This window comes from Paramormyrops kingsleyae, chromosome 11 (genome assembly GCF_048594095.1).
Source record: "Paramormyrops kingsleyae isolate MSU_618 chromosome 11, PKINGS_0.4, whole genome shotgun sequence".
Lineage (NCBI taxonomy): Eukaryota > Metazoa > Chordata > Actinopteri > Osteoglossiformes > Mormyridae > Paramormyrops > Paramormyrops kingsleyae.
Window position 1 is genome coordinate 8,702,406 of NC_132807.1, and position 8,284 is coordinate 8,710,689.

Here is an 8,284-nt window from a genome sequence, read left to right on the forward strand (position 1 = left end):
CTAGTCATACCTGGGTGACTCCAGTGTGCCTGGCTGCCTCTTGTGGTTAAACTTGCTTTTCATGAGGGTGATGTGTAACTTTAAGTAGGAAAACGTTTTCTGGTAGAAATAGAGGGAGGACCCTTAGCAGATTTTTTTTTCCCCCTCTGGTTGGTCACATGTTCTGATCCTTTTTTGTACGTGTCTAGGAGGAATAGTTTTACGGCTGCCGCTTTCTGGTGAGGAGTTACACCTGACTGGTTGCAGCTGGGGTATGTGGCCGTAACTCGTTAATGTTTGCCTCACTCTGGTCAAGTGCGCACACCTGAAACAGATGACCTTGGTCTTTATCAGGGTGGGGCCCTTGGCTGGCCGGTGACGAGGCTGAGGCAGGGCACAGTAGCGAATGTGCTCCTGTCGTTGAAGTCCTGTGCCGGGGCAGGCAAATCCCTGACCGTGTGCCCCGCCGCTCGTCTCATGGCTCTTCCTCCTGCCGTCAGCTGGCAGCAGAGGATGAAAACATTCACTGTTCAGCTGCATTTGCCGCCCCAGTTTGAACTGCTCAGATTCCGCAACAAAAAAACCAAATATTTTAATTTCTTGTGGAATGCGTGTTGGTATGTCATATGAATTTGAATGATGGTATTTTACTTTTTTCGGCTAATGTACATATTTTGTTTGGATTTTAAATACTTATAAGTAATTATATTAGTAGTACATTAATTTTTAAGCTGATAAATTATAGTTAAGGTACAATAACATCTGATTAATTTCCGCCTTTGCTGCTAAACCATGCCGGTGGTGTCAGAGGCTCTGCCCACAGTTTGATACAGGGACGCAGCACTGATATTTATTCAATTATGCAATGTGGTTCAAATGGGAACACCGACAGCCGCTGTGCCTTTTGGAAAGGGGGGGTCCACACACCATTTAATGGCCTTTGCAAAATAACTTCTCTGGGCACGTCGCATTTTTCAGGGCTTCGCATCGGTGAATGCGTACTGAGAGCTGCACTGACCAAAACTGCTGCTGCTGCAACCTTAAGCTCTATTGAAATGTACGGTTCTGTTTAGCTCTTTTAAATGCAAGACAGAAATAATCCTGTTAAGCAGTGATAATCCTGTTGCTGCACCCTGTGTTCATGCCTTCGTCTGTGGGCCCCGGAGTCACACCGGCTCGTGCTCTACCAGTTGGGCTGCATGGGCCCCGGGCCCTCGGCGTGCAGTCTGCTCAGGGCCCCTCTCAGCGAGCGCTAGGTTGTTTTTGAGTGTCGTAGGCGTGCTCCAGGATGACAGAGAGGGCTGACTGTGGACAGTATTTAAGATATCAAAAACAGCACTCAATAAAAGTACTCTGCAAAATCTCACTGGAGTTTTGTCATTGTGTTCTTACATTTACAGTGGAATCTCATAAGTATTTTCTATCAGCTTCGATATGTCTTACCTTTTGGATCAAATTGGTCTTTTCCTGTTCAGTCAAAGCTTCCAATATGAATGTTAGCTGTTATGGGTCTTCACAAGCTTAACCTGGCGGACCCCCAGACTGTCGGAGTTTGCCTGGCCAGATAAAGGTCGCGGATTGGGTCAGATATGACAGGCATCCATTTGTTACCTCCTTTGATTGAGGGTATGCCCCCCTGCACTGGGATGGGAGTTATTTGGTCTCTAGGGACACAGAATATTCTGGCCTCATAGGAGCCTGTTTCCTGGTGAGAGTGAGTTGTGGGTGGGGTGCTATCAGCAATTCAAGCACGTGTCACCTCGCTAAGGAAGAGTGCCGAGTGAGCTGCTGTGGGAAGATTCAGAAGTGCCAAGCCGTTTTCTGTTTAAATATTTATTTCCTGCCTAGCTGTTACACTGGGGGGGGGGGGCGGCAGAATAACAGGGTGGAATATAGTGACTACCAACAAATGGGGTTGGAAGGTGAGTATTCTCAAGAGCTGATGGGTGCTAAGATGGGCGGTGGAGTGTTTAGTGTCCTTGGGAAAGATGATGGACCGGGCAGATCTTCCTCAGATGCTCCTGTACCACCTTCCAGACATAACAGTCCAAGTAATCGATGGTACTTTGAAACATAAATCGCAGATTTTTGTGACCTCACAGGTCTTTTTGTTTAAACAACTGCGGTTGATTTGTAAATTAATGGCTGGGTGAGAGTTTATCTCATAGCCCACATCACAGTACTCTGCTTCACATCTACAGCTACTTGAACTGCTCATGTGACACCTATTTCTTGTCAGGTGATCAGTACAGTTTGTAGACCTTGCAGTCAGTTGGCAGCATGCAGCTGCGATTCACCCAGGTCTGATCTCCAATGTAGACAGTAGAGCATCTGTATATGGTGACTGGAGGTGCTGTGTAAGAAGCAGCCTTCTGTTTGGATGTTCAGCACAAACAAATATGCTTTTGCCATTTATACAAGTACATTGGAATGCTTCTGTTCACCAACCCCATCTTGCTCTCCGCAGCACCCCTGGAGCTGGGGGTTAAGGGCCTCACTCAAGGGCCAGTGGACATGTGACTCATCTGCCAAGGCTGGGGCTCCAACCAGTGATCTTCTGATCACAGGTGCAGAGACTTAGCCCACTGGGGAACTCTCCGCCCTGAGCCCCTCACCTCACTGAGTTATCTAAACCCTGATCTGAGCTTTTAGGATTCACTGGCTCATTTTCATGCACCCTGATTGGCTGATCAGCAGCAAATTACAAGGCTTTAAACAGCTTTCCCACGTTTGCCTGTTTGTGAGTCAGCTGTGCCCCTCATGTGTAACATCTTCCATTTATATTAGTGGATCTAAGAAGCCAAGTGGGATAAAACAGGATCGTGCATCAGAAGCTCTGAGTGTCAGCCTTGTGCTAAAGAAGAAAGTTTGGAGGCAATCCAGCACATCTCTGATCTGGCTCTGTGTGATCCTGAACCTTTTGTAAACAGGGATGTCATTTCACTGCGTGTGTGCGCTCTCTCTGCTTCGAGTATGAAGCTCATCGTTAGATTAATAATGTCACCTTTTTATATGCAAATACCAGCCTGCTGCAGATTTATTGATACCTGTGGAAAATAATCAGTCGCTTTTTGCAACAAATTGGATCGTTTCTCTCAAGGCCTTCTAGATGAAAAGAGCAACTCTGAAAAATCGGCGGGAATCTTTCCTTTTATGAACTGGAGTAGTGTACCGCTAATCCTCGGCCAGCCTTGCCATCTTTTCCATCTTGCGTTAGTTTGTGTGTCGCCCGCTGTCCTCAGAGTGGTGCAGTAGAGAGGCTGCATACAGAAGGTGTTTCAGTGCTGTTTAGGGCATGGTTGATGGGCAGTCGTTTCAGGTGCTCTGCTCTGCTATCCAGGCCTGTATACTTAGAATGAGTCATGCACAATAATTACACTCCATCTTCAACAGCCTGCTATCTTGAACAAATGCTTCATCTGTGAGCAGACTGCACAGCTTGGGGTGGTTTTGGTGACGCCTCTTGCTCCCATGGTGCCCCTCTCAGCTTCTGGTATTGGGTCTTTTTTATGGATTCAGCTGAGCACGCTCAGCTATTCCACGCCTGGCATGTTTCCAGCACAACTAAACAGTGAATTTAAATGCCGCAAGGGCCTTGGCTCTGCTGAACGAGTGCCCAATTAGACATCAGATTGGGGCTGTTGAAGTGGTGTTGATTGTAGTGTTGATGTTGGCAGCATGGGGGCAGTGTTACACAGTATTGCTATAGTGGTCTTTCACTACAAGGATCCTGTGGTGATCACTCTGCTCACACAGGAAGAGGTTTTCATCTTAAGATCCAAACCTTTATGCTTTAGTGTAGCAGAACTGTTGCTTCACCTCACACACCAATCAACTGTATATTAATTTATCAAATGTCTTTATCTGCTATACTGACCTGCTCTTGACAGCACTCTGTCAGAGATAAAAAAAAAAAAAGCAGAAAATGAGCTAGATGCCTCTTGTGAGCTAAAGTGGAAGAATTTGTGGAGTCTTAAGTGGTAGGGAAAAGTCCTGCTAGTATTTGTGAATCATGGTCGAAATGACCGGGCATAGTGACATTGGATAGTTGGCAGCCTTAACAATGTTCTGGTCCTTAGTGACCTTGTTGGGCTCAGCATTTGATGGAGCTCCTCATGCATGTTGGAGTAGTTTCCTTGGTAGCTCTTGTGTCAGGAGAAAAGCCTTCGATTTTATGCTGGCAGGAATCTGGGAGGGATGGCTGCTAAGGGATTTCCGTTCTCTCCCTTTGATATGGTGTGTGTGAGAATGCGCTTGTGCACAGGTGCTTGAGTTGCCAGTGTTTAATGTAAAGCTAGCAAGACTTTTTCTCTTGGAGACCCAGTCTATAAGCTGTGTTCCAGTCCAGCTGAGCTCTCTGTTAATTAGGCTTGCCTGAACTCTTAACTGAATGAATCACGCAATTAAAATTACATTTCATCAAACATGGTAAATGAGGGATTTCACTTTCTAATCAAACTAAATTATCATCAGGAATCATTTACACAACGTAAATGACTTGGTAAGGATATTCTAACCACGTGTTCATTGTCATCATTTTCCGCCCCTCTTCCCCTAATCATCACACATACAAATTTGATGCTTAGAAGTTCTGAAATGCGCCGCCCTTTCTAGGAAGCCTGAGAGAGGCTTCCCCACGTCAGTATTCTAACTGCCTTAGCTGTCGATCTTATTTGCAAAGTCGTAAGGATGCGCAGTCCTAGCGGGGATTCCTGCGCTGGCCCGCTTGCTTCATGCAGGAGTGCTGCAGTTAATGAAGCGCATCTGGCTCCAGTGGAGGTAATGAGATTGGCCTAGTAAGGCAGCTTATGCTGTACGAGAGATAGACATCTGGGGACTTTTGGAGGAGACTGTGTACCGGCCCTGTTGCTCATCGTCATGCACACCTTGTGCCAGGGATCATTTTAACTGCAATTTCTTCTACTGACCAGCAGGGGTACTAATACTTTGTCATCCATCCATCCATTCCAAATTACTACTGCTTATCCTGGCAAGGGTTTTGGGTGGGGGAGCGTGTGCCTATCCACAAGGCAGGGGGGGCATCCTGGATAGTTCATCACAGGGCAGGTTACTGTAACTGTATCTTAGCTTTTTATTTTATTTTTAAATTAAGTTTTTTCTTTTTCATGACACTTTTGAAAATTTGAATTCATAACGAGAAGAATGTTGCAATTGCCATGTTATGAATGAGGTAATCAGGGTGAAATTGAGATAAATTAATTACCTTTGTCCTCTTGATATTGGCCATCACAATGCAGATTGAATAAAAGTTGTACCGCAATACAGCAAGGTTTTTAATACAAAATAAGGCAACACTTCTTGCCTATAAACATGCAGATTTGCAAATGTACTTTAAATAGCACAGCTTTCCTCTCTGGCTGCCTGATATGAGTCGTGTGCTTGTCTACACCAAGACCTTAAGGGCATATACAGCAGAATGTATTTAATAAAAATTCTTAAGGCAAACTGATTAATTGTCTTGAGGCTACTGCATAAGAGAGGTCAGAATAACAGTACTTTTTCAGAATGGTAATCACGCGCAGCACATGTTGATGTTTTCTCATTAAAATTTATTCCTGCCCACTTGAAGTAGCAATTTGTGTCCAACTAGTAACTGACAGACTTGGTTGGATCGCCGCTTCAGCTTCGGAGTTATAACGATTCAACGCAAGTGTACTTGTTTTTCAATGCATTCAGGTGTAGTAAGAACATCAAATGGCCCAAACCTTGCTGGGAATCTGTACGAATAGTTTGGAGGAAAGGAAGGATCCTTGTTAATCGAACTTCATCTCCCCAGCTGACAGCTCAGGCCATGACACCAGCAAGAGCAGCAGGAGGGGGACACGTGTGACCCCACCAGCAGTCAGAAGTGACGATGGCTGCCTCGGGCAGAGGACAGTGCTTAGAGAGCAGGGGCAATCTGAATACCTTCTCAAATCACACACCTTATTAAAACACAACACATTACTATAAAAATGGTCTGTATTGCCATTGTCCTCTTTGTTTATCCTTTCAGGTGTGTTAATCATTCTGTCGTCTTTTTTCCCCCCCCAACCCACGGAATTCTTGCTCTCCAGGATCTTTCCCTGCCATCTGTTCACTCACCTATTCATAGGCACCCTTTCGCCTGCTCTGCTGCTCCAAAGCGGTGCAAGGAAACGCCCGTGCACCATCCCATGATGCATTGCGCTATTGCACAATAAGCGATGTGTGCTGTCAGGAGCCGGGTCACTGTACATCCCAACAAGACAAAGGAGCCGCTCTGAGTGCTGTCTGCATCTCTAATGCCTATCCTCTGCACCCAGAGACATCGCTTCTCAGAATTGTATTAAAGAAACCATCCCACACAAGAACACAAACACCTTCACTGCATAATAATGAAGAGAGACAATCTGTATGTCCTACGGCCTTTTATGGGACATCCAGCTGTCTTTACAGAATATCTTGGAAATATGAACTCTTAGTCCTCTGCTCTGCAGTGGTGAATTAAATGAGATTTTTGTAAAGTGTGAAGGGGTTCTGAAGTTTTAAGTGTTGCTGAACTGAGACGTTCATCACAGAGACGTTCAGCTGGGCAACTCAAAGAACAGGGCGATTCTCTACACAGGGATGGTGACAGAAGACAAAAGCTGATTTACTGTCTGAATGAACAATGGCAATGACACATGGCATTGTGATTGAGCACATGGACTGCAATATAAGTCTGGGAAAGGGACTGTGCTCTTGTACAATCGAGCAGGGTGCTGAACTGGAATTTCTCCAATAAATTATGCAGCTGCGTAAAGATGTAGAAATTGTGTGCCACCTTAAGTAAGGCTGTCAGCGGTGTAATTAAACCTAGTGATGTTGCTAATAAATGCATGAAATATCCCTTAAAGTTTTTCAACATTCCATTAATTAATTGCAGTCGTCGTTAAAATAGGAACAAGGTCACCGGAAGGTTGCAGATCAATTCCAGTTCTTGATGGTAACGTGGCCCAATCTGTGGTTGGTTTTACTACTATTTTTATTTTCAAAGAGTTACCGTGGTAATCCATCGAGTCTGCGGATGTAATGCAAATCGGAAATTGCAGTGGCACTTAACTGGCTCTCCTTTTAACCAGCTGTAACCTATAGCTACAAATTTACTAAGACTTAACTTAAGATAAAAATTTAAGACTCATCCCCCTCGGCCACCCCACCCCCACATCTGTCTCCAATATTTTGCGTTGCTCATCACTGACCCCCATCCCCTTCTCAGAAGGGGGGGGGGGGGGGGTGAGGGGTCCCCCATCATACCCTACTGTGCCGTGACTCCGCCCAAGATCGGAGGGTGGGCTCTCGCGGCTTGATGTCTCGCTGCTACCATCCGGTGACGGCAAGCGTGTCCAACCTCCCCTATGCCCTGGTGAATTCATCTCAATTCAGGAGCTGTCTTGCAGTGCAGCCCAGGCGACCCTTCTGGGGGTGGATGGGTCAGCACAGTGGCTGGGAGACAGCAGCAAGACAGACGAACCGAGGAGTCACTTGCCGTGGTGAGGAGGTTCGCAAACCCCTTGTGATTACCATACCTGATGCACAGGTCTGACAGTTTGCATTTGGTTGAGGCAGCTCCCGCTAGTCACTAAATGTAACAGTTCACGTCCTTTTCCTGTCAGCAACGTTGATTGTTTAGACCGTCTGTCGAATCAAGATATGGGAGCAATGTAAGATCTTCTGTGTGCTGTGTGTTAAGTCTGTGTTTATTAGTATGTCTTAGATGAAGGATCACGTTTTAGGAGTCATTCATGCAGAAATTCAGGTCTTTCCACTGGGTTTCCAAAACGTCTCACAATGGAATGCTTCCACTACAATTATAATGGTTTGATTTTTTTTCCTAGAAGAAAATGCATCAATTATTTTGTTGTGCAGCACCGGGGGCGGGGACACCTTGATGGCTTTGTCAGGCTTGCATGCCTGTGAAACTCTCATTTGCGTTATTTGTGTTCATTGAAAATACCCTAATTATGCGGAATTTGCAGCGCTGTGAGGGGGAAAATGCAGATGAGGTGAAATACAGCCTCAGGTTGTCTTTGCTTATCTACATATCAGTCAGTACGTTTACATGCACACTAAGAAAATTGAATTATTGTGTTAGTCCGACTAAAACCGGACTTTTAAAGTACATGTACACGTTAGTTTTGCCGGAAATCATACTAATTGAATTTCTCAAAATCAGACTAAGACTCCAAGATAATGCGATTGGGAGTTGATTTACTCCTGCATGTATATGTTCAATTGGACTCAAGCTGGTCTAGGTGCTGGTCTAGGTGCTCTGCACATGCTG

General features: G+C 45.3%; 1 protein-coding gene across 2 annotated transcripts in view; it reads left to right on the forward strand.

The window, feature by feature from the left end:
- The window catches only part of mtmr10 (myotubularin related protein 10), a 24,234-nt gene extending 22,889 nt beyond the window's left edge, over positions 1-1,345 (forward strand). For both annotated transcript variants that reach the window (XM_023795039.2, XM_023795040.2), the window contains exon 16: positions 1-1,345. This exon is cut by the window's left edge and continues 756 nt beyond it. The gene's annotated coding sequence lies outside the window, so the exon portion shown is untranslated.
- Positions 1,346-8,284: the final 6,939 nt, after the last annotated feature.